The sequence below is a fragment of the Pimephales promelas genome, chromosome 8 (genome assembly GCF_988280905.1).
Source record: "Pimephales promelas chromosome 8, fPimPro1.hap1.1, whole genome shotgun sequence".
Classification (NCBI taxonomy): domain Eukaryota; kingdom Metazoa; phylum Chordata; class Actinopteri; order Cypriniformes; family Leuciscidae; genus Pimephales; species Pimephales promelas.
The window spans coordinates 31,747,263-31,774,052 of NC_142776.1; the positions used below are offsets into that span (position 1 = coordinate 31,747,263).

Sequence of the window (26,790 nt, forward strand, 5' to 3'; positions counted from 1 at the left end):
TTTCATGGAAGAGTAAAAAGATTAAAGACAAGTTAAACAGTGATATGAAAGAGTATTAGGAATACACGTGCAGTTATCAATGTTAGAGTAATGTGGGTATAGACTGAACTATTGCTGATGCCTGAAAATCTATTTTAATTCCAAATACTATTCACATGCTTGTTTGAGTTTAAATGTATGACTCATAGAGTTTATTGTACTTTAAAGATGTTATTTTTCAGACCTTTTCCTTTTATATCAGTTTAATAACGGGCATAGCACATGTTTAGATCCATGTTAATGTGTTTGTGTAAAGAACATGTATTTTCTGAAAATGGAGTATTGTAAGGAGTCTAGTCTAGTGTGACGTATCAGCCTAGACATCAGTCATGCGAGTCAAGATAATTTGTGAATATATCACAGGATAAGAGTATAGAAGTAGTCCAGCACGAGATGAAGCGCGAATGTGCAGAGAAATGTGCTCCTTGTTTGAACATTGCATTTTCTTGTGTTTCATACAGAAAAATAAATGTGTTGCACCCGGAAGTGACATTGCCTCTTTCCAAAAAGTGTAACAAAAACCTAAACATATTTATCAGTAGCTTTAATTATAAATCTTAAGTTAAAATTTACTTGGAATATGGAATTAAGTAAACTTTAATTTAGTTAAGTGAAAGTAACAAAGAATATAAGTAACTTGGCTAGTAAAATTACATTTCACTCAAACAATTTTATCAAATTATACCAGTCATTTATAGTATGTGTTTTACTTAGCCTAGCTAAGTAATTTATACTTCATCATGTCAGATGTTAAGCATGATGTGAATGCAAAGACCTCAATACTTGGTAGACAATACACAATGACGGTAACATTTGATGGATCGTTTTTGTGTTTGAATCTGTAATTTTGAGCAGAAAATTTCCTCAAAATGTCACAAAATGGCAAGTTACTAATCCTGACAACAAAAGCAATGATAAAACAGTGTAAATACAGCTGGAAACCAGTGAAAAATGAAGCTCATTAATTATTCAAGGTCCAGTGCATGATGGGAACCCCAGTATCAGAAAAGTTGAGTAATTTTTACTTTATTTTATTGAGTTCATATTTATGCTTTCATTTCTACTCCTCGCTTGAACTAAGTACTGATATGGAATTTACTTAGTTTTTTTTTTTAATTCTTGCCTGAACTAACTTTTTCTTGTAAATTACATTGGGGTTTTTTCAGTAGTATTTACCTTACCAAAAAATAATTTTTTTCGCTCATTTCGCTCTAGTCTTCGTAGTCACTTGGTCACTTCTTCGTAGTCACTTGGACTATTTTAACGATGTCTTTAATAACTTTTCGAGGCAAGTAAGTTTCAATTCCTCAAGAAGCCTATGGACTAGTACGGAGGAGTGATCCAGCTCTCATATTTAATCAAAAATATCTTAATTTGTGTTCCGAAGATGAATGGGGTTGGAACAACATGAGGGTGAGTAAATACTGACAGAATTTTCATTTTTTGGTGAACTAACCTTTTAATGCTTTTTTGCCGAATACAAATATTACTTTCTTTTCAAACTATGCTAAAAGGTCCAAAAACAATATTTAAATATTCCGTATAAAGTAATCTAATGCAGTTCAGTTTAACTTTTATCACACTGTGCTATCAATTGAACATAAGGCATTGACGGCCCTATTTCTGTTTCAACACCTATGACAATGATCAGCAGTGTTCCATCAACTTTGCTTGATGTATCACCATCTGTCTGCTTGTCTCTGATGACAAGCTTGATAATTAGTTATAAACACGGCTAGATTTAGCAATGGCATTTCGAAGTGCAGACAGTGTGTGACAGTTCCTTTTTTAGTCCATGGCTATCATAAACAATTGTTCAAAACTTAGAAGCGAATGAAAGTTGTTTTGATTAGCGACTAATAAAAAAAATCATATCAAATATTTGAAAATAATAAAAAAAGGTCCCTTAATGCATTTAACTACACACTTAACCAGAGAACATCAAGAATCTTTTTGGAGTGCATGGAAAGTGGCTCTCATGAGGGTTTCATGTTTCGTGCATGTGATGTTGATCAATTTCGGCTGAAGCTTTTTTTCAGACTGGTCCCAATTCTGAATTCTGGCAGCCTGAATGATTCTTGAAGTGCTTGTATTTTGCAGATAAGAAGATCAAAGGATGTGGAAACTGTCGCCCACTGACTTCCCGCTGGGGTTTGGGAAGGGTCTCTTTGTATCTATTGGTCTCATGTGAGATCTTCAGGTGTGTTTCGCTGCATGTTCAACCATTCATCTGTGAGCAGCTTGTTCCTGGCAGCACGTAGTTAATGGTTTTTCACAATGCTGCTGCTAAATTTCTTTACACATCGCCGCTGTCCATGGTGCTGAAAGATTGATTATATGGCCACCTGACATGCCTGTTACCCAGAGCAATTTATTTCTGGTCGATGGTCCCCATCATCAAGGCAACTGCCGTATTGGACCGTGCCAAACTGTAGTGAAATGCTTTGAGCGAGGTCTGTACTTTTAAAAAGACATAAAAGGCAGTAAAGGATGGGCAACTGGCTTGGAGATAATTACTTTGAACTTGGAGTCGCCAGACGGCTGCCACAAGTAATGTTGAACCACACCAAGACTGAGACTTGCATTTAATGAAAAGAAGATTTCGCCACCGCCATCTTTCAGTTTCATAATATGTTTTGTTTTATCAGCACCTATATGTCTCAATGATTTTTGCATGACTTTCGCGTCCCACAGCAGTGTTGCAAGTCAGAACAAACTGTAATACATAGTGCAAACATTTGAGTCAAATAATATCTGGTTCCATGACAGTATCATTTATCATCCTCATCTCAGGAATATCATGTCGCATTACTCAAGAAAGATTCCCCTAATTGCTCTACGAACACTTTTAACCTCCATTAGCAAATTCACTCTTGTCAACTCAGTTGAAACACCTGTCAAGGATAAAGGAAGTTGTAAAAAGATATTTAGCTGAGTTTTACCTTGGGGGCTGTTCAAAAACGACACAGTTTTCAACTAATAACCGTTTTGACAGTTCATTTGCACGACAGATATGTTTTGGAACCTTAAAAGGCAAACTTTTAAAAAAAAAACGGGTTTCAAAGTGCAAGTTTTTGAAATGGATACCGTTATTGTGTCTGTGAAAACTACAAAAATGTGAATTTGTGAAAATGGTGACGTCATGAGCATGCGTATTACGTGTTCTGAGTTCTTAAAGGGATAGTTCACTTTGAAATTAATTTTTGATATGTTTTAGCTTACCTCAAGGGCATCCAAGATGTAGGTGTCTTTGTTTCCACAGTATTTTCAATTTTGATATTTTTAGGTCAAACCGTTCTTGTCTGTCGGTCAATGGAGGTTCATGGGGTCCACCTCAAAGAGCATGCACAGAGAAGTCCAAATTAAACATGATTTAATGACTAGTAAACGTAAGTACACATTGATGGCCTAAGACATGAAACGAGCGGTTTGTGTGAGAAAATTAACAGTATTTATATTGTTTTTGAGTGACTGCAAAAGACCTGCAGCAAAACTTGGTGGTAAAAGGCACTGAGGTTTCAGCTAAGGCACGTACTAAACGCATGCTATATGAAATGAATGAAACTAAATTAGATCTTTTCTGCCTGGTCAGACTGATCTCATGAAGTAGCGTGTGTATGACATGCCAATTCGTATTTCCATTTTTGGCGTGCTATCAAGACACATAATCGCCTTTCAGCGTGTTTATGAACGCCGTTGACTTAACGTTATATAAATATATGACTTACCTCAACCCCGTCCCTAAACCTAATCGTCACTGGGGTTAATGGCATTTATGACTGTTCCCTTACCATCCTAGGAAAAAATAAGATATGACTTACCTCAACCCCATCCCTAAACTTAACCGTCACTGGGGTTAATGGCATTTATGACTGGAGATTTGACTGCGTGTACAGACACGCGGAATACACGCGGATAGCTCAAAATGCGTAGAGATAACACGCCACCTGACTCGAAAGTGGCGTATATGTTTACGCAAAAGTCATGATGTCATGTTGGCCTGGTGGATCAGCGGTATGTCTGGAGAAAGAATATTGAAGCATGTGCTGAAAAGAACCCTCTGCCTACAATTGTGGCTCGATGATGCTTTGTGGCTGCTTTGCATCTTCCGATACTGGAAACGACCAGCGTATGGAAGGCAAGATGGATTCATTGAAGTATCAGGAAATCCTAGGAGAAAACGTCACACTGTCAGTTAGGAAGCTGAGGCTTGGGCAACGTTGGACCCTCCAACAGGACAATGATCCCAAGCATACCTCAAATTCCACCAAGGCTTGGTTGTAGAAGTAGTCCTGGAGGGTTCCACCGTGGCCATCATAGTCACCTGACTAGAAAATCTCTGGTGGGATTTGATTGAAGTCAGTAGCAGCAAACCCAAGAATTTTACTGAACTGGAGGCCATTGCTCATGAGGAATGGGCTTAGATTCCACTGAAACGCTGCCAGAAGCTCGTGTCTGGTTATACATCTTATTTGCAGCAGGTCATAACAGCAAAAGTGGTCTTCTACTAAGTACTAAAGATGCTTGCCATGAAGGGGTTGAAAAATTTTGAGACTGCAGAAGTCATTAAAAGTTTGAAAAGTTGAAAGTTTTGGGGAAATCACTTGGGATATGGTGAAGAAAAAATATGAGATGGGAGATAAAAAATATTTGGCAATGCTTTCGCGTTCTCTCGCAAATGTTCCCCGAGAAACTTTGCGTTCGCACGCAAAATAATTGACTTTGAAGCATTGAACTTTTTTCCACCACTATTTCCCCTTAGGGGCTCAGTATATATCAGTTTATATCATTATACACAGTATGAATGGGACTTTATATATAAAGTAGCTGCATTTATATTTAACAACAGGGTTTGATACAAAGATGATCTTTATACTTGGAGGTCCTTAGCATTAAAAAGTTTGAAAATCCCTGTTTTAACCTTAACCCACTGCATTATAATGAATAGTATTTTCTCTTGAGAAATTGTGATATTCTGGAAGATCACACACATTCATCATTGAACATATTTTGCTCAGTGGGTAGCTGCCTATCCAAATGAAGAGTGGGGTGATCCCAGGGTGCTGAGTGGCCCAGTTTACTCGCTTTCCATGATAGAGGAAACATTAGTCAAAACACACATCTTGTGTCATATTTTGTAATATTTGCTGTGCTTTTACTGTATTTACCACCAGTTATTTGGAGTCTTCCCACTCCTTTGAGAAAGCACTTCTCATTCGCAAATGCTGACAGTGCATGTCAATAAAAACAAAAGGTACGCTTAATAACATTTAATTCAGCCCAGAGTGACAAAGAAACGACCACAAAGCACAAAACGGCTTATGAAATCACTAAACGATGAACGAAAGTGGAGCAAATCATGTTCATGTTTGAAATTCAGGAACATTCTTTTCATATTCAGATTAGGGGCACTGCACAGCCCTCTTAATTACTTACAGCCAGATTCTCTTTTCAAGCCCCATTACCAGCAGGGGAATGAAAATCATAACGGCCTGGAAGTAGAGTTTATCATCTCAGTGCAACCTTGAGTAAGTGAGATGCACAGATAGATGTGACACTCGTAGGGCAAGCCTTTACGTTGCAAATACCATCTTTGCTTGCGCTGGTTGCACAAGTGATTTGCATAAGCAAAAAAGACAAAGGTTTTTGTGAGAATTTGGTGCTTTTTAGAAAGTAGGGCAACCTTGACATGTTCCCTACTTTAAGGAGAGATCCTGTGGTTGTCCCATTGACACTCAAGGCAATTTCTTTCTATTTCATGTATGCAGAGTGGAACGAACATAATGAGACTCATTTGAGCTGCCACTAGCCACTACAGAGCAAGTCTCATGCTTTTTCTTTTTGTTGTAAGGAGGATTCTCTGCATGCTTTTTGACTTCAAATCTCAATTTTGCTTTGATGTATTTGCTGTTGCTTTTTCACATACTGTACATTTCTTTTTTTAAGGATTATTGGGAACACCATTTTAACAAAGCTCTTGTTCCAACATATCCCAAAGATGCTCTATTGGGTTGAGATCTGGTGACTGTGGGGGTCATTTTACTACAGTGAACTCATTTGTCATGTTTAAGAAACCAATTTGAAATGATTCAAGCTTTGTGACATGGTGCATTATCCTGCTGGAAGTAGCCATCAGAGGATGGGTGCATGGTGGCCATAAAGGGATAGACATGGTCAGAAACAATGCTCAGGTAGGCCGTGGCATTTAAGCAATGCCCAATTGGCACTAAAGTGTGTCAAGAAACCATCCCCCACACCAGCCTGCACAGTGGTAACAAGGCATGATGGATCCATTTTCTCATTCTGTTTACGCCAAATTCTGACTCTACCATCTGAATGTTTTAACAGAAATCGAGACTCATCAGACCAGGCAACATTTTTACAATCTTTAACTGTCCAATTTTGGTGAGCTCTTGCAAATTGTAGCCTCTTTTTCCTATTTGTAGTGGAGTACTCGGTGGGGTCTTCTGCTGTTGTAGCTCATCCGCCTCAAGGTTGTGCGTCTTGTGGCTTCACAAACACTTTGCGACATTCCTCGGTTGTAACGAGTGGTTATTTCAGTCAAAGTTACTCTTCTATCAGGTTGAATCAGTCGGCCCATTTTCCTCTGACCTCAAGCATAAACAAGGCATCTTCGCCCTTTTAAAAAACTTAAAAAGTTATTTAAGACTCTTATAAGTTTTATTTAAAAAGTTATAAGCTATTTAAAAAGTTTTATAAGTCATTGCTTGCATCAACAAAGTAATGCTACTTTACAACTGCATTGTAAAAGTGTGCACGGTTCAATATCATGTGGAATTAAAGCAATGGTTATTTTCGTAACGTTAATTAAAATGTATTTTTGCATTGTTATTAACAGTGCTGAGCATATCCGTTTGTAGCTGGAGAGTAAACACATTGTTTTAGGAAATTTGCACCTTGATGTTCTCGCTCCTGAGTCAACAGGAACAATTCTCACATCCCTTGAATTGATTTGACTGAACAGACAGAGAAACTTGGAGAAAAAAACTATTTATGCTGTCGACTAATTTGACTTAATTGCTGTTCAGATTTAACTAAAACATTATTTATAGAGTCATAAGACATAAGTATATTCTATTGTAATTGTATTGCAAAAATTCATGCCCTGAAAAGATCCATACTTGGCGCCCATGTATTGATAAACATTCCCACGCAAAATATCCCAATGCTATGCTGTATCGATTTTTCCCCCTCCCCTATAAAACAGGTGACCTGTGAAGAACTGTAGAAATCCCAAATCTCTGTATAAAATACAGCTGTTATAAAACCATTGCAATTGGGCCTACAAATCACAGTAATGCACTGACCGGATTGCACTGTAGACAGCGAGTCTTTCCCAAGGCTGGGAATTATGGCTAAAAAGGTTAGGCTAGGTCACAGAAGGTTCTCTTTTGGTCAGCTCTAAAACTGGGTCATGGTTTATTTCATCTCACTTGAGAATCTTCTCCCAGTAGATGCAATTAGGAGAAAAGCAGTGTAGAAAGACTGAACTACTACATCAGTAGAAGTTTCTGCACCATGCCCTTTGGCCATAACAACATTTTACTACGGTTAAGTATTGCTGTTAGGAATGATCTAGTCAGATTTCAGATATGAAACTCTCTGCTAATATTTTATTGTTAGTGTGTTTTTCTAGATCAAAAATAGTCATCATTTATAAATAAAACGCATTTTTCCTAGCCTGATTTTAGCCTCTGATTTGAAAGGGCGTGTCTGCTGTGGGATTCAGTGTAACCGGCCACTGCTGTGATTGGCTGACATGCTTGCATAGGAAATAGCTACATATTACATGTGAAACTCTTTTTCTACAGCTATTATACGTTTTTACTATTACAACTATCGAGAATAACGAATCGTGAGATGTTTTTTAAAGTATTTAGATCTACAGTACTCCCATCACATAAAATGTTGCCGTGATGAGCATTGAGCAATCAGAAGACAGTCTGTTGATGAGAGAATGAAAATCTTATCATTGCAACACTGTTTCTGGACTCTCTCTAATGCTTTCACCAATGCAAACACGCTGATGTACATACAGTAAGAGCTCCGTTGTACTGTGTAACGAGCGTCATTGATTTCATAACATGTTGTCCAGATAAACTCGCGCTGTACGGAAAGATTTTTCTTTGATCGCTTTCTGTTTATAATTTGTTCACAATTTAAATACGATTTTATTTATCCTACTAAAAGAAACTATGTGAAGTTGACATTTCAGTCACTGGCTTGACTTACTGATGCGTAAACAGTATTGAACGATTATGAGAGAAATATTACCTCTCCGAACTTGAACAATTAGGCTAACTTACAAATCAGAAATTGTTGCTTGGTAGCTCGATAAATTATTCAGAATTCATCGAGGCCAGCTCTGTATTGGCCCAAGTTGAAACAATCATCGATGAAATGTTTGGACCATACAAAACTTTTTGTGTTGGGAAGTTGTGTCGGCACATTTCCAGAGAAAATACAATTAACCCATTGTTTCTTCAGAGGCTCGAATGAAGGAACTAACAAAATACTTTTGTGTTCATTTGTACATCCGAGCACTGATCAACTGCTAGGCTTAACTTGTTTGCAAGCCATCTCTTGTGGAAAAATTCAAATCGCACTAGCGCGTTCGTACTTCCTAGCTCATATTCTCATTGGTGAGCCAACTTCTCTGGGTGGGCAATGCAGAGAAAGGGGAGGTCACCTTTCCCCCGTATGACGTCATACAGGGGAGATTCAAGATCAGCGTGTCTGAGCTTTCATTTTCTCAATAGTCAAAGCTAAGTTTACACCGATTGAAATTTCTAGCCACTGGGGGATCATATACATGCTAGAGGAACTCATGTGGTGCTGGTGATGGCGCAGTGGATAAGACACATGCCTTTGGTGTGAGTGACCCAGGTTCGAATCCACTGTGAGACACCAATGTGTCCCTGAGCAAGACATTAAGTTGCTCCAGAGGTGTGCGACCTCTGACATATATAGCATTTGTAAGTCACTTTGGATAAACATCAGCTTAATGAATAAATGGAAGTATTAATGTTGAAAAAACTCAGAAAGTGTTAGGGGACTTTTAACATGTTTTCAAGCACGTTATTATAATTATCCTTTTGAGATTATGTAGCATGAGGCTAGACAAAGAAGTGAAAAAAACAACCACATAGCCCAAATAACAATCAAAACTCGGCCCTCGTGTCATATTTGGCCCTTTTTGGAGCTTCCCTAAGCTAAGAGAAGAAAAGGAGCTTTCTTTTTCCCTTGTGTGAGGTGGCGTATAAAGAGCTGGTTTGACATGCAGGGGTCCGTCTCGAAGGCATTTGCTTTCTCCAAACGGCACTGCTGCGTTCCCCTGTGAAGCAATTTGCAGTGGTAGCTCATAAATTACTGAGCGTGCCAGGGATGTCACTTATTAGCGACGGGTCAGTCTCTGAGTGAAAAGTCCAGATGTGAAACGCAAAAGGTCGGTTTGTCTTTTTACTGTTCATAGACACCACTCTGAATGCAGCGATTTCCATCTGTCTTTTTTTTTTTTTGGATATCCTGCAGTGCTATTTAGGAGGTATTCACTCCTTCACAGTGCAATTACTCTGTATTGTCCTATTGTAAAAACATTTAGTGGCAGTAGGATCTGTCTTTCTGGAAAATATCAGGAACATGATGGAAACATGTTTACCAGCCAAATACCTTGATGTTCAACAACAACAAAAATGCCACAACAGGGGATGTGATTGGATAAATGGACTAACCAGTGGAGCATTTTAATTGCACAGCATCTTAAATGTCAGTTTGATCATTCTGAAATGCCTGAGCTGAAGTCATCATGAAAATGGTTGGGTTTAATTATCTCCCAGAACAGTCTCAAATAATTTCGTTCCCAAACACCATCCGCCTCCACACGCAAGAAAACATGACAAAAACATGAAAAGAGCCAAAGTGGCTTCTCTGATTGCAGCAACTTTCATTTTTATTAAAGGAAATTTGCACCAACTTCCCACAAACTAAAGATTTTTTGATGCTTTATTTGCAAATGTTTTATGCTATTTTCCAATATAGAGAGTTGGAAGTCTGAAAGAAAAAAAAAAAACTGTAATTCCGTGTTGCAAATTATGACCAATTATATTGTTATAGTCTATTGCCGTCACTGCAATCTGTTTAGTTCACTTTTGACTTGGACAAGTGAAGCGTCCTTTCACTATGCATTCACTTCTTCAATAACATCACAGAAATGGCTAGAGACAGTAAGCTTTTGGGCTGTTTTATCAGAAGACACATACTCACTCTCATGCACTCAAACATAAAAAGACAGGCAGGAACTCAGAATGTGAATTACTGTGTGGTATCCACACAGTCCATTGCATCTCCTACAATATCTCCCTGGCAGCAGGTAAGATGAAAGCAGTGTCTCTAGCAATAAATCGTAACCATGCTCAGACTTTATATGTGATGGCAGGCTACTAAAGGCCAGCGGTTCTCAAACTGGACGTGACACATGGATATTACAATTTACAAATGTTTATCCATGTACAAATTGCATTATACTTTATTTAAATGGGCATTTTTAGTTTTCCATGTTTTATTTCTAATTTCTGATAAATATACAATTTGATCTATATAAAATTAAATGTGTCTTAGACTTTAATACTTTGCACTACATTGCAATGATTTGAATAGGAATCTTAATGCACCACAATTGTCTTCTATACACATAAAACCAGCAAAAACTGATGTGATTGACAAAAGAAAGTATTGCATAAAAAATTATTAAAGCAGAAATGTTTTCTACTTTAATAAGGCAATAATAAGAAATGTTTCCTGAACAGAAAATCAGCATCAGAATGATTTCTGAAGGATATGAGACTGGAGTGTAATGATGCATTTAGCTTTCACCACAGGAATAAATTACATTTTAAAATATATAAAATAAATTGATTTAAAACAGATTAAAATTGTTATTTTAATAATATTTCACAATATTACTGTTTTTATCAAAAACATTAAAAAACTATCTTACAGATAAAAAAACCTTTGAATGGTATATTTATTATGTGTTTTATACTCGAATGCATGGGTGTGTTCCGCATGCCTATAAAATCCAGCTAAAATCTGATGGGATCTCCTAAAAGGATAATATTCCACTTACTCTCACAATAAGGATATGCTCAATTAAATTTCAAGCTTTTATATTGACTCAAAAACTGAATTCAGCTTTGAGCATAAATTACCCAGCTTGGCAGAGTTTAATTTGTTTTTAGAAGGCAGAATTTCAATAAACTATACGAAATATATTTAGTGATTATGGGTTTGAATTAAAGAAATGTCAGCCAAAATTGCATATTAACATTAATGCAGAAATTGCAATTCGTTCTCTTTGGCCACACTAGTACAGACTGGATTTTATGCATTCATTTTCAAAACATTGTTTTTATTCAAAATGTCTCTCATACAGTCCTTAAGATTTTGCTTTCAAGTTTGTGTAGTTGAACATCGCTGGACAAAATTAGAGATAACGTTATACTAGGTGTTGACACTAATAATCTTAAGGTTTGAGAACAACTGGTTTATGCCATTGCTACTTGCTTTAAAAGTAATATGCGTATAAAGCTGATGCTCAGTCATATCTGGAGCTGATATACTGTGACATTTATACAAGGATGTATCTTGTCACATTAGGCAAAGAAAAGGTCAGTCTTTTTTTTTTTTTTTTACTTTTTAACTGAGGCCCTTTTTCTCAGTAGAGAATGATTGTGTCAGAGTGTGTTTGCCCAGCGACACGTAGGGGAGTTTGATGACAGGACACATGACTCTATATGTGTCTGTGCTATGAGTGTAAATGAGCTACAGGAGATCACAGGGATGGTAATATGGCACTTTAAAAAAGTTAATTGCACTAATTGGAGTACAGAGGTATACAATGCAGTTGTTGAAAGCCTTTAAAAAAACTTTACAACTTTAGAATCTCGCTAGACGTATTTTGTCATCCGGGTACTTTTTGCCTACTCTGTTATGAGTACTTCGGACATATACATCTTTTTGTCGCATACTATGTTATGCCTACTAAATAGTAGGGAAGCATGTGATTTTGGTTGCATCCATTGAGTTTGTTATCTTATATATGCCTTTTGTTTTCAGTTCCTCATTGTCTGGTGTTGGTGGTGTTTAAGTACGCACTTCTTAGCTCTCTTTTGAGTTGCTTGAGACTTACAGATATTACAGTTATAGTATTTCTTTATTGTGAAATGCACATTTCTTAATTTTAAGCCTTAAAATGTGTTTAATATCACTATTAGTAAGGATAGTATGATCTCTGTCTAATATCAGTCTTTAATGCAAGATATTTAAAGTGCCCCTAGAGTATATTTGGAACAGTTCCACTTTAGCACAGTCAAAAATACTATAGTATAATATATACAATAGTTGGTCCTCAGCACTATTTCTGAAAAACTAAAGTTAAAGATAACAAAATTAGTTGTTCCAATTCAGCAGACTTTACCAGAAGTACAAGTGCAGGGTATTTATATTAAGTACATAATATGTACATGTATTTGTAGTATACTGTAAAAAAAAAAAATATTGATGGTTTAACTTAAAAAAGTAAGTAACCTGGTTGCCTTAAAATTTTAAGTTCATTGAACTGGAAAAAGTGAGTTAATACAATGAAGGAGAATGATTTAATCATCAGAAACTCAAAATTATATGTTATCTGAACTAAATAAATTATTTAAGTTGATTTGACAAAAGAAAAAAATGTTGTGATTCCTACACTGTAAAAAAATATTGTTGGTTTAACTTAAAAAATAAGTAACCTGGGTTGCCTTAAAATTTTAAGTTGATTGAACTGGAAAAAATTGAGTTAATACAATAAAGGAGATTCATTTAATCATCAGAAACTCAAAATAATAAGTTATCTCCACTAAATAAATTATTATAAAGTTGATTTGACAAAAGAAAATATGTTGTGATAACAAATCTTGAAAATATTTTTTTTACAGTGTATTTCAAAAACATTTAGTATAAAAAATGTCACTATGGGGTAAAGTTACACTATGATTTTTTTTTATTTTCGTCATTAATTGTGGACCAAATTGTTACAATAGTATGGCTTCAGAAGACTTGGCATAATACACTACTGTTCAAAAGTTTGAGGTCAGTAAGATTTAGTAAAACGTTTTTGAAAATCTTATGCTCACTCTGACACCTTTTAATATTTTTTGCTAAATAAATAAATCGAAATATTTTGTAACATTATAATTGTCTTTACAGTCACTTCTGATCAATAATCCATCCAGGATTCATTTCTGAAAAATCTTGTTTCGCTATCTTGTTGATAAATCTTGGTGTTACTCTATGGCACTATTTAGACATTTATGAGTTGACTATTCAAAATAAAAAGCATCCATTGCCTCCCATAAAGCACTTTGTACAACTCTGTAAACCCAGTGGCGAACAGTAAAACGAGTCCCGGTTGGTTATTAAAGTGCAGAACTTCGGTCAAAAACGCTACAAAATCGCCCACTGACCAAAGTCTGTCCATCTCCACCGACCTCAGCTGTCATTTTTAGTAAACATCATAGCGCAGTGAAATAATGTGCCGAATCAACACCCTGCCATCGTAGTCTATGTAAATGTCACTTTCACCCTCAACCTTCAGAATCATATAACACTCCTGAGCCAGTCACTCATCTGCAAGCTTCAGCAGTATCAGGAAGTTCATTGTGTAACGCTCGGTGTCCCACCGGAATTTGTGGTAATTACATGAAACGAATATCTTAATTGTATGAACGTGTCTGATAGCTGTATATTTGTCCTGGGTGTAGTTTATATTCCTGGAACTCCTGACACTCTCTCTCTTTCTCCCGTCTTTCCCTGTAGATAATGAAATCGAGCTTTGCGGTATCCTTGCCATATCCTTTCTATTTCCGTTGGTGGGAAACTTGGGAGTATTGATATGCGAACAGTCATGGCTCAAGTGATACCCTCCGGAGGACAGTTCTTTGCATACATGTCCCTTCAGGTTATAATCTGTTACGTTATTATTACTTTTATGTGCTTTTATACCTTGCGTGCCTTTGTAGCAAGCACACACACTCACACACACAAAAGAATTAGCCAGCCATCTGCTTGCTTCCACACGTTTGGGAGATCGCAAGGGTCCTCGTCTGTCTGCAGGAAAGGGTACAGAACCCATCAGAAAAGGTCACAATTACGGTGGAAGAAAGTAACAAAAAAGAGACAAATTCCCCCATGCCAGGTCTTTTCCTGCTATGAGGATTGAAAAGTACTAAAGAGAAATCTGTTTCGACTGTGAGAGTTTGTTGCTAATGATGGTTGGAAATTGAAAGACAATGAGGAAACCAGACAGCCAAGTAACTTCTTTTCAAGAGGCTCCTTTCAAGGAATAAACCACGGAAAGGTAGTTTCAGCAGTTGGTCTTGTGGGATGTGAGCAGAAATGTTCTGTGTCAAACACAGGCCTAGTAGTATATTAATAGGTAATGACTCATCTGTTAGTGAGGAACATAGGCAATGAACAGATCAGTATAAATACATTTAATTTAAAATCTAAGTCTAAGGTATGAGGAGTCAAAAAGTATATTTTCAAAAATATAAGTTTTTATTTATAAAACAAACAAAAAAAATACTATTTCACAAAAAAAACAGAAAGTTCCGGGCTCATAAAAGATATCAGAACTTGGCTCAGGTAACATAGGTTGAACAGAACAAAACAGACCTAGCTAAACTGAGACATGGGGAAACTTAGATATAGTGGCTGATCAGGCCATTCTGACACAAACACATAATATATAAACAAACCACAATAATTACAACACATGTCAAACCAACGCCACCGTGTATGAACTAAGGACAAAGCAATCACATAAATCATAACAAAAATAGCAAAGAAAAAGAACAAAACTCAAAAATGTAACACTCTGCCACCCCCATGAAATGGGAATAAATGGTGCAGTCCAATTAGCCATTCCCATACTACTTAAACAGCTGAGAGTCCGTTGCAAACCCTTTTGCCTGTTCGCCAGCCAAAGACCCCCCAACAGCAACTCCCCAGGAACTGGTAACACAAAAAGAAAAGGTATTAACTTCACAGAACGTATAAAAATAATGCACCTGAAATTATCTAAATTGACAACAAAGTTAACTAAAAGGGTGCACCTAAACAGAAAACCAAGTCAAATAACTAATACAATTGTTTTTAAAACTAAAGTGTGTATGTGTCCAGCCTTTTTATTTTGTACAATATGTAATGTGCTCAAAACAAAATGAAAGTTACCACCGTGAGTTGAAGTTTACATGTTTGGCTGCTAGTGCGGCCATCACAGATTACCTCAGGCCTGAGTTCACGAGAGCACTACGACGCATGAAGCTGAATAAATGCATGTTTTTTTGTTTTTTGTTTTTGCGCACAAAAAGAATTCTCGTTGCTTGATACACACTCCTGTTCGAACACATTCATCAAAATGAACAAATCTTTTTCCGAGTCATTTGGTTCATTCGGCGAAAGAAACGAACGAATTGATTCGGGAAAAGATTTGTTCATTTTGTTGAACGAGTTCGAACAGGAGAGTCACGAACGTGCACCACAGAACAGAGCAAGGCGAGCGTTTGATCTTATAAAACTTAAACTTATTATTATTTAAAAAAAAAAAAAAGAGCGATCGTTTCGCTTGATAAGACCCTTATTTATCGTCTGGAATCGTTTAAAGCCCGTTGAACACGTTTGCAGTTTGTACTGAAAGTTTCTTTTGGAACTTGAACCGTCTGGTTCCCACTGAAGTCCATTATATGGAGAAAAATCCTGCATGGAACGTTTTCATTAAAAACCTTAATTTCTTTTCGACTGAAGAAAGAAAGGCATGGACATCTTGGATGACATGGGGGTGAGTAAATTATCTGCAAAAGTTTTTTGAAAAGTGAACTAATCCTTTAAGTTTGAGCCGCAGTTGTTACTTGAACTATTTTAACAATGTTTTTTTTTTCTTCTAACTTTTCTGGACCGGCAGAAAGCAATTGCCTAGAAGTCTATGAAGGAGTGAGACACCGATTGCATCAAAAAATATCTTACATTGTGTTCCGAAGATAAACGAAAGTCTTACGGGGGTGGAATAACATGAGTAAAGTGAGTAACAGAATTTTCATGTTTGGATGAACTAACCCTTTAAGCAAACCGATTTTTTGTAAAATTATAAATGTCTTTATGGTCACTATCAATTTAATCCTCTTTGATAAAAGTGTTTTTTTTTTTTTTTTTTTTTTTGAAGAAAAAAAAACGTACTGACCTCAAACAGTATAATTAGCTAATGAACAAAAATCTGATCTAAAAAACAATTATGTGGTGGTGTTTGCCAAATAAGAGCCACTTATTTCTTTTATTAGACTACTTCAGCAAAGTTTATATGCATTTAAGGAGCCACTAATGCATTATACAGTTTAACCTGCTATGGCTATGACTGAAATAAACCCCTTTTTAGAAAGAAATGTAGTTGCATATTTTGACACCGCAGCCCTGAGATGTAGCCTGAAAAAAAAAAAAAAAATCGGTGGCTAAGACTAGCAAAACATCTTTCCCAAATTCAATTTAGCTGAAAATATCATGTGTGAAGCAGGGGAGGGGTTTCGTTCAGTTAAGAATAGCTATGCGCTTTGAGTACAGGCAACAGTTCGGACAGCAGACCTCACTGTGTCTCCAGCAGACCACATCTCTCCCCACTGTCTCCGTTCACTGCCTTTACTGGAACCGAGCTTGAGGTAAGGTAAGACGACTCGCTTTCATCGGTGCAATGTGTTTACCCAGAGGTAAACGATATGATTCGTACATCTAAATGTTTGAAAAAGGTCTAACTGATTGGCTATATGTTGTATGGTGCGGGAATACGGGGACGCGCCAGCACGCCAGGCGGCTTGTGCCTACTGCGAATCACTTACCTGAAGGACACCTATGTTCCTCACGTCATTCTATATCATTACATATAGTTGATTTAAGGATCTTGTGAATTATGAATCATGCATGGCCGAGTTTTTCCTAAGTTTTTTTTTCGATATGCATTAGCCTATTGCATATCGAAATATTGTTCGAGATGCATCACACACGGCGCGTTCTTGCAGCAAGACTACGCGCAACGTTCACATGATGGGTTTTTAAAAGTTGAACTGTTTTTACAGTTCTACTGTCTTAAAGGGACCCCCTCGTTTACTCAATCTCGCGTCGTTCCAAAGCAGTAACGTTACTTTAATTGGAACGCGCAGAATTATTGCATTATCATTCTACTCACTTTCACAGTATGGTGAAAAAAGAATGGTGAATTATCTCCATAATAGGGAAAAGAGGAGATATTCCAAACAGGAATAGCGCGAGACGCGACGCACCGGCCAGACACGTCTGGCTATAACTTTACATGATTAAAAGTGTGAATCCTAATTTCTTATTTTGGAATATAATTTTCTACTTTATGAGATCAGGTGTGTTTCACCTTGCTATTGATTGTTAGGGTGATTGCAGTTGTTACTAGGTTTGTGTCTATGTAAACAATCTAAGAACATGCGTGTGATCATACTCACAAAAGGTTTGTATTATTCACTGTCCAATTGCGTGAAGTCATCAGTTGATGTATTGAAAATTGCTACAGCTCTCACCATCAGCTATTATATTTCTAGTTAGGTGAAACGCTTGGATGTTTTGTATATCAAATTAAAAAAGAGAACCTATTCGAATGATACCAGCTGTGTTATCAATTAATGTGATGTATATATATATATATATATATACACACAAAGCCAGATGTGATTTTATGATTCTAAAACTTACTCTTTATAGAGCACTTCCAGGCCACGCTTAAAATTTAGATCCGAATACTTCTGTGAGAATAGAGATTCCCAGGAGTATACCAGAAGCTGAATAAATGATGAATAGGACACGGGAGTGTGCGCACTTGCTTTTTCTGTATGTCTGATGTCATTCTGTATGGTAGATTATTGAAGTACAACAGCTTCCCTTGCAATGTCTCCAGATGGTGTTGAGTGTATAACCTTCTGCTAACATCTGCTAATAAAGCAACTTTCCAGAGAGATAACTCTTAACGCATCAGCCTCCCCCTACCAATGTACACGCTTAAAGCTGTGATTTTAAACTGAGCATGCACTGGCTTCCTTCTGTTGACTATTGAACTGATCCTTATTGCCAATGCCAACAAAGTATGACTCTAGTCATGCATAAGACATGCTTGAAAATATACACTGAGATCATGATGCTCTGAAAATCTAATACCTATTCCAAGGTTGTTGGTTTAACTTTTTTTTTTTTATTTAATTGAATGTTTGTATTTATTTTACTCTCTTTTTATGGCATGGAAAACTTGTAAAATACAAGAAGTTAAAAACAAATTATAACAATCATTACAGTGATTTCTGAGGTAATGAATATACATTTTTGTAGTTATGCTCAGTCCTAAAGGCCTGTTCAACTTCACACCAAGGACAATATCTATAACAATAACTTTGACTTTAACGTAAAATAATAATCTTATCTTCCTATATGAGAATAGCAAAGTCTACAACCAACAAAAACAACAAAAGGACGATATCTTTGGAGTCGCTTTCATAATTTTACTCTCTTTCCAGCAGATAAATGATAAAACAATCAAAATAACATTAAAAACATTCAGTCAATCAGCATTTAAAGCGGCAGACGACGCGTAGGTTTGGATGGGGTTGCAGACGAGTAGTTTTGGATGGCTGATCTCTTTGAAAGAGTGACATTTATTTAGCGCTTCTCTGATGATGCATTTAGAAATTTTCAATGTGTATTCCATGCACAAAATGGAGATACAGTACAACAGGTACTAGTCAACAAGCCTGCCAGTGTGGACGCACTTCACTGTGACACTGATTTTTGCTCGCTTTGTCCTCTGAATAAATTTGATTTGAGGCTTTTTTTGTATGGGCCGATTCGTAAAATATGTACCATTTAGCAAAATCGTATTAATTCGTACGAGTGAGGTCGTATGAATTGTTACGAATTAGCCACTTTTTAATCATTCGTCGAATTCGTACGACTTGGTCGTGAGAGTGTTGTCATGTCATAATACTTTTGCGCAATGAAAGCTTATTAATAGCCTTTCTTGTTCTGTCCTATCTATTATATTTTGCTTTCTCACTAAACAGCTGTGCTTTACATTTAAAACAGCTGTGCATCTGATTTTTACGACGTTTTTCATGAATGTATAACAACAATACAAAGAGCAATGTGTAACGTTTTACCAGAGTTAGTGCTACACTTATTGTCTCTTATTTGTTCCCCACTAAGGAATGTTTTTTTCACTAAATGTTCAGATTTGATAAAATTATTGTGCACTTGTGATATTTCTAGGCTAAGTTTTTCTGAGTTATCCACTAATCTAGTTTACAATAGCATTTTTGTCATAGGTTATGGTCATATATATTTTTTTTTATTTGTTGTTTTTCTTTATAATGAAGTTGTCTGTATTAAGTAGATTGTTTAACACACAAAAGAGTGTGGTTTTTAGGGGTTTAGGGTTTTATTTAGTTATAATAAACAAAAAAATGAAAAAAAAATTATCCGATTAATCGATTAATCGAAAAAATAATCGTTAGTTGCAGCCCTAATTGTATTCATTTTATAGTTTGTCTTATAGTAAAATAACTGATCCATTAAATAAAAGTATGACTATTACTTCATGTCAGGCATTACAAGGTTAAGATGTGTGTAGACGTGGACCCAGATATGCATGTTATGTGACATTTAGCAAGCATTTCCCATGGGCGCTGATATGATATGCTTAAAGAGGGCGTTTGAAGGTAGTTGAAAGGGCATTTGGCTAGTTTTGCAGGAGATGTGCTTCTGCTCAAAAGCCCAAATATTAAAATACAGCTCTGAAAACACAATTTATTATTGCTTGCTTGGTAAACAAGCGCAACATGATGATGAAAGACCTTAATACGAAGCACTTTCTTCAAAGAAAGGCATTTCTATTTCTGCTGGAACAAAGATTGGCACTCTCCTAAGTGTTTCCCAAGGTGAGTTTTGAAGAGGGAAATGCTTTAATTGGTTCATGTTGAGACAAATCGTTTTTCCAGTAGACTTATGGAGAGGGCGCCAGACATGTGGTGTCCACACCTTGGTTTGATTTGTTTTGAACCTGTACTTTGCTTTTCTCAGCAACTTTTTTTTTTTTGCACCCACCCACCCCCCACACACACTCCCTTTCAGTCACACGCTCCGATGTAATGCTTCTTGGCAGTATGCGCAAGGTTCATGAATAAATCAAAGCCCTCACTGTCAATGCTTAGAGCAAGAGGGAATGGAATTATCATGTTCCGTACAGTTTTCATCCGAAAAGTACTTTCATCATTCTCCTCTTCCCTCCTTGCTTAAAATATTGCGAGCGGTTAATGCCACAGTACGTTAGAGAGACATAGCTTATTGGCAGCTTTATAAATATTAACCTGTGTCATATTTTTATTCATCCAAATAATAGTATTCGTTATCCATTAATAATCCAGGCCGTAAGGGTGAACCGAACACTAACAGCAACTTTTTTGATATGTCACACAATTGTCGATTCGGATTGTCCTCTGCTAGTGGTGTTTTCAACTGTACATCCTTTGAGATTTCTGTGGTGTCATCCTTTCTGAAAAGGAAGGTTTGATTTATGGTCTTTAGGAAGAAAAAAGGCTTGCCATTGTTCTTCCTAAACAATAGTACTGCAATAGGACAGGTTTTACATTGCATTTTTAAATGGGTGCAAAATCTTCCCTGATATCTGGGCGTGTATGGCAGAAAAAACGATTTAATTGGAATTGAAAACTAGCATGGCACTAGTGAAGTATGGGGAAAGAAGGCACCATAATCAAGTTTACAGCTGCGGGCTCGAGTGGATTTACTGTTCTAAAATGCTTTTGAGGTCTTGCAACAGATTTGGTTTGGAATTTATCACCATATTCACCATAATTTTAGTTTTGTGTGGCCATTAAAGTCAGAAGAACTTGTAACTCCTCACACACAATGGCCTCTCTTGCTTCAGGGGTCCATAAGTAAAGTTCAAGTTGAAGGATATACCCACAGAATGGTTCTAAGATTTGCATGCAAATTTCTCCCTCAAGCCTAATGATTTCGCTCTAACAACTATTCAGAGGCTTGCGAGGCTCATTTCAACCTTTAAAGAGTTTACCGGCTCATCTTTGGGATGCGTAGCCGGCAGTGACTGCCGGAAGTGTGCCTTTGGAATTTTAAGAAAGCCTTTCTTAATTATTTGTAGTGCAAATAATGTATGTTAAGAGGATTATAAAGTTTCCTGTTTAATTAACATTGCATTATTAGTGCGTTGAAACAAAGTTAAGTTGCAAACTTTGTTTTTTTTTTGTTAATAAACTTGGCAAATGGAAAAGTCATGTGGCATACAACAAATATACTTTAAGAAATGAATCTTAAAGGCACACTATGCAAGAATTGTAAAAAAAAAAAAAAAAACTTTTGCTGATAATTTACTCACCCCCATGTCATCCAAGATGTCCATGTCATTCTTTCTTCAGTCGAAAAGAAATTAAGGTTTTTGATGAAAACATTCCAGGATTTTTCTGCATATAATGCACTTTAATGGGAACCAAACGGTTCAAGGTCCAAAAGACAGTTTCAGTGCAAACTGCAAACTGTTCAAAGTGTTTTAAAAAAAAGTACTTTAAACGATTCCAGACGATGAATAAGGGTCTTATCAAGCGAAACGATCGCTCAATTAGAAAAAAAAAAGTTTAAGTTTTATAAGCTTAAACGCTAGCCTTGCTCTGCACTGTGGGGCATGTTCGTGACTCTCCTGTTCATCAAAATGTTCATCTTTTTTCGAGTCATTTGGTTCATTCAACGAACGAAATGACCCTTATTCATCGTCTGGAATCGTTTGCAGATTGCACTGAAACTGTCTTTTGGACCTTGAACCGTTTGGTTCCCATTAAAGTGCATTATATGGAGAAAAATCCTGGAATGTTTTCATCAAAAACCTTAATTCCTTTTCGACTGAAGAAAGAATGACATGGACATCTTGGATGACATGGGGGTGAGTAAATTATCAGCAAAAGTTTTTTTAAAAGCGAACTACTCCTTTAATACAACAGCTTCAAAGTCATTTCCATGGTAAACAAACTATAAATAGTAAATAGTAGGGCGATTTACTATTTCAAATTTACTATTACTATTTTAAGTTTCTTTTTTTTTTGAAGTTCCACAAAGATATAGTTGCCAATTTAGATATTCATTGATAAGCAAACTTTCATTAATTCGTTTCGTTGACATGGCTGGTGTACCGGAACCACAACACACTGTTTTTTGGTGGTAGACTAAAGACTAATGACAGACTTTTGATCTTTGATAAAAATGTTTGGTTTAGGTTTGAAATTCATTATCTTTGTTTTATTATAGGTAATGTAGTCTAATACCATAGTAGGGCTACCAATAAACACCCCCTACACCTCTTATTTAAAGGCACACTATGCAAGATTTGTACCTTGATTTAACAGCTTCAGAGGAAGATCAGACCGTGAGTGCAGAGACGCTCTCGCGAGTGGTTTTTATGACAGTAACGTTAAATACAAGTACTCCACAGTGACTCTAGGGGTCGCTGTTTGACAAAAACAGAATTCCTGCATAGTGTGCCTTTAAAGGTTCTGTCCGGAAGCAGATACTTTGGTTGTTTGTTGGAAATGGCTGTTGACTCGCATCCATGGTGTTTTATGTGATACAGTATGAATCCCTCTGCATCTTTATTAAACATTCAAGTTCAATAACATAGTCATAAATGTTTCAGTCCTCCATTTCTATTGAATTTACTGGAGTGGAGCACAACAACTGCTACTGAAATGTCCTTTGTGGCTGGGTTTTCTCTGACCCTTTTTAAACTTTATGCATGTTTTAGATGTATAACAAACAAAGGCCATTCATAATGTAATCCCATCAGAGTGTGCTTGTCACAAACTGCATGACACTAATTTGTATTGTTCTGTTTGTGTTAAGAGTTCTGACAAGTTTGATCTAAAGCATTCACAAAGCACAATCCCTATGTCCCTCTCCAATGTACAAAAACCAAGTATGTGCCAGTCAAAATGTCACGCCAGTCAAAACGACTCATCATCGAGCTTACCCACGTTTCAGGGGATCGGAATGGATGTGTGTAGACCTGCGTGCTATTTTTATGAGTAGGTTAATTCGCCCAACCTTTTTGTAATGCAGTCATCTTCAGCACAGGTATTAACATCACATTAACTCCGAATGAAATTTCTGAGCTTCACTCCACTGCGGAGCGACAGGGATGTAATTGAGAAAAATCCCACAGGAAACGGTTGGAAAACTGCTAGTCTCGTATTAACTTTTTTCATCTCTTGCCGCAAATAGCTTAATGTATCACTGCAAAAGGGAGGCTTCATTCATTTGAGAGATTCCCCCATGTTACCACTCGGCTCCAAATGTCCAAATCAATCAGCGTGGTGTGTGATGAAGACACTGAGCCTCTGTTTGACATACTTTATCGAGATGGAATCCATATCCGTGGAGGCAAATTCCACCATCGTCATGGCTTGAATTACAGAATGCATTCTGCAAAGTAGGCTGATGCTAGTCTGGTCATGATTTGCTTTACTGGTTCCTTTTTTCTTTTCTTCACTGATGAAGTAGCCATTAGGGATGACCATGTTTTCAAAATCGATTAGCTAGTGGGTTGCCTTGTCCACGCTAATATGTGTTTTCATTTTAAAACTCACCTTTTTCTCTCCGTTTTGGCCTTTCGTCCACACTGAGACAGTGTTTTTATCCTGTTTATTGTGGATTGTGAAACTAAAGGTACACTGTAAAATAATTATTTTTTTGGTGAAGTAAATACTACTGAAAGAAACAACAATGTAATTTACATGAAAAAGTTAGTTCATGCAAGAATAAGAAATACTAAGTAAATTCCATATCAGTACTTAATTCAAGCGAGTAGAAATGAAAGTGTAAAAATCAACTCAATAAAATTAAGTTTTCTCAACTTTTCTGATACTGGAGTTCCCATCATGCACTGGATCTTGAATAATTACTGAGCTTAATTTTTCACTGGTTTCCAGCTGTATTTACACTGTTTTATCATTGATTTTTGTTGTCAGTATTAGTAACTTGTCATTTTGTGACGTTTCGAGTGATTTTTTTTTGCTCAAAATTACACATTCAAACACAAAAACGACCCATAAAATGTTACCGCCATTGTGTATTTTCTACCGAGTATTGAGGTCTTTGCATTCACATGATGTAATATAAATTACTTGGATGATCTAAGTAAAGCTCATACTATAAATGACTAATAAAATTCAATGTTATTGTTTTAGTGAAATGTAATGCAAAGGAAAAGGAAATTTCAACTAAATCAATATTAATCAACCTGTTTCTAGCCAAGTTAAAATGACTTATTTTCTGTAAAGTTTACTTAATTCCATATTCCAAGTAAATTTAACTTAAAGATTTCTAATTAAAGCTACTGATAAATATGTTTAGGTTTTTACTTGGCAAATCTTTGTAAATTTACTAGCATTTTCTGAGTGAAAATGTTGCCTAGCTTTTTTTCCAAGTAAATCCTACTTCAATTTTTTTTCAGTGTATATGAAAACGATGATGCATGTTTAATCGTGTGACACATTATTCTATGTTTACACTGATATTGTGGCTGTGTGCTATTCACCATTACGATTCTTTCTACTCCCTCCCAGCCATTCTTTCACTATCTGAGCCTGATGAATCTTGACATTTTCATCCTGGAATATGGCCATTATGTGTCTTCCTACATGGTTGTTTAAGAAATGAAAAACACACTCAATCAATTAGGGTTAGAAGAACTGTTGCCAAACGTATAACATTATGTTTGGCCAGGCAGTGTATACACATGCACACACACAATGTAAGATTACAATGAAAAAGAAATGCGTTATATTCCATCACCAGTGAATATGCTTAACTTTGTCTTTGCTTGGCTTATTACATTTACTGCATTTAGCAAAAAAAGCTGTGAACCCAGTGAAATGTGCATTGAGTCGGTTAAATAATGTGATTGAATGGAATGGTATAGACTCAATCTGATGATGCTCTCCACAGTGAGTGAATTCATTCTAATTATATGACTGTGACTGCTTGTTGTTTTCCTAAAAACCCAAGTTGCAAATAAATGAAACATTACATGTTCTAGCTCGAACAAACAGAATGCATTAGAGACACCCGTAAAGTAGGCTAAGCATTTTCGGGCTGTAAGAATTGGCGGTTACACTTAAATTAGGGTCCAATTCTCAACCTTAACTAATTGCTTATTGCATTGCTTTTTATTGGTGTTTAAATCCCGATACCTAAACGTATATCAACTACCATACTAACTTAAAGGATTAGTTCACTTTTGAAAAAACTTTTGCTGATAATTTACTCACCCCCAAGTCATCCAAGATGTCCATGTCTTTCTTTCCTCAGTCGAAAAGAAATGAAGGTTTTTGATAAACATTCCAGGATTTTTCTCCATATAATGGACTTACATGGGAAACAAACGGTCCAAGGTCCAAAAGACAGTTAATAACAGTTTCAGATGCAGCTTCAAATGTCTTTAAACGACACCAGACGATGAATAAGGGTCTTATCATGCGAAGCGATCGGTTATTTCAAAACTTATTCCAAAAATGTAACTTTTCTAAGGACAAATGCTAGCCTTGCTCTATTCTGTGAGGCACGCTTGTAACGTCACGTAATACGTAATTACGTTCAAAAGGTCACGGGCGACGTAGCCGTAAGTACAGAGTCAGTGTTTATAAGTTAAACGCATAGGTTGAATGTGCAAACTAACTCAACGCCGTTTACAAAAAAAGGAATTAAAAGGTAAAACAACGATGTCGGACGATTTTGATTCTGTACTTCCGGCTACGTCGCCCGTGACCTTTTGAACGTAATTACGTATTACGTGACGTTACAAGCGTGCCTCACAGAATAGAGCAAGGCTTGCATTTGTCCTTAGAAAAGTTACATTTTTGGAATAAGTTTTGAAATAACCGATCGTTTCACATGATAAGACCCTTATTCATCGTCTGGTGTCGTTTAAAGACATTTGAAGCTGCATCTGAAGCCTAAAGCATGGTCAAAGGTGACACCTTGGGCTGAGAATGTGTTGCGTGTAAATAAACCTAGTGTAGTACGTCATCAGTTCGCCAGAGTGATCGGCGATTCAACGGAAGTGGCGGTGCGCAAAGATTACTGAATGCAGAAGTACTACGTGTCAGCGTGATAATCCCCTATGGTGTCGACTGTACGCAGAAAACTCAAAGGAAAACTTCCCCATTTTAAGCATATCGTTGTCGTGTAAACGGAGCCTTAAAGTTAAAGCTGCTATTTTGTGTAGCAATGTGTGTATTAGATGTATCTGCTTTGCACATTTATAAAAATAAAATAGCTGAAAGCCCTTCAAAACAAAATATGGCTTTCGAACTCAAACCTGGACGTAAACTGAAGCTTTTAGGATTTTGAAAAATAAAATAAAAAATGTGAGTGACCAATGAATGAAAAAAAAACTAATAGTTAATTTTCCAATTACATGTTTTGCCAAAATTATGTTTTTGTTTATTTGTTTGGGTTTTTTTTTTTTTTTTGCAACGATCAAGCAAACCACTCAAAAGCTTGGGACACCAGTTGTTTTAGGGCCTCCTGCTGGCCACAAGCGCTTGAATGAATGTC

At 36.5% G+C, this 26,790-nt stretch overlaps 1 protein-coding gene across 4 annotated transcripts in view; it reads left to right on the forward strand.

The window, feature by feature from the left end:
* The first annotated feature begins 16,059 nt into the window (after positions 1–16,059).
* The window catches only part of cntn6 (contactin 6), a 95,304-nt gene continuing 84,573 nt past the window's right edge, over positions 16,060–26,790 (forward strand). For 2 of the 4 annotated variants that reach the window (XM_039649322.2, XM_039649324.2), the window contains exon 1: positions 16,698–16,805. The gene's annotated coding sequence lies outside the window, so the exon portion shown is untranslated. Of the gene's footprint in view, positions 16,177–16,697; positions 16,811–26,790 lie in introns of those variants that run through there. The other 2 variants (XM_089134387.1, XM_039649323.2) reach the window with 2 other exon arrangements.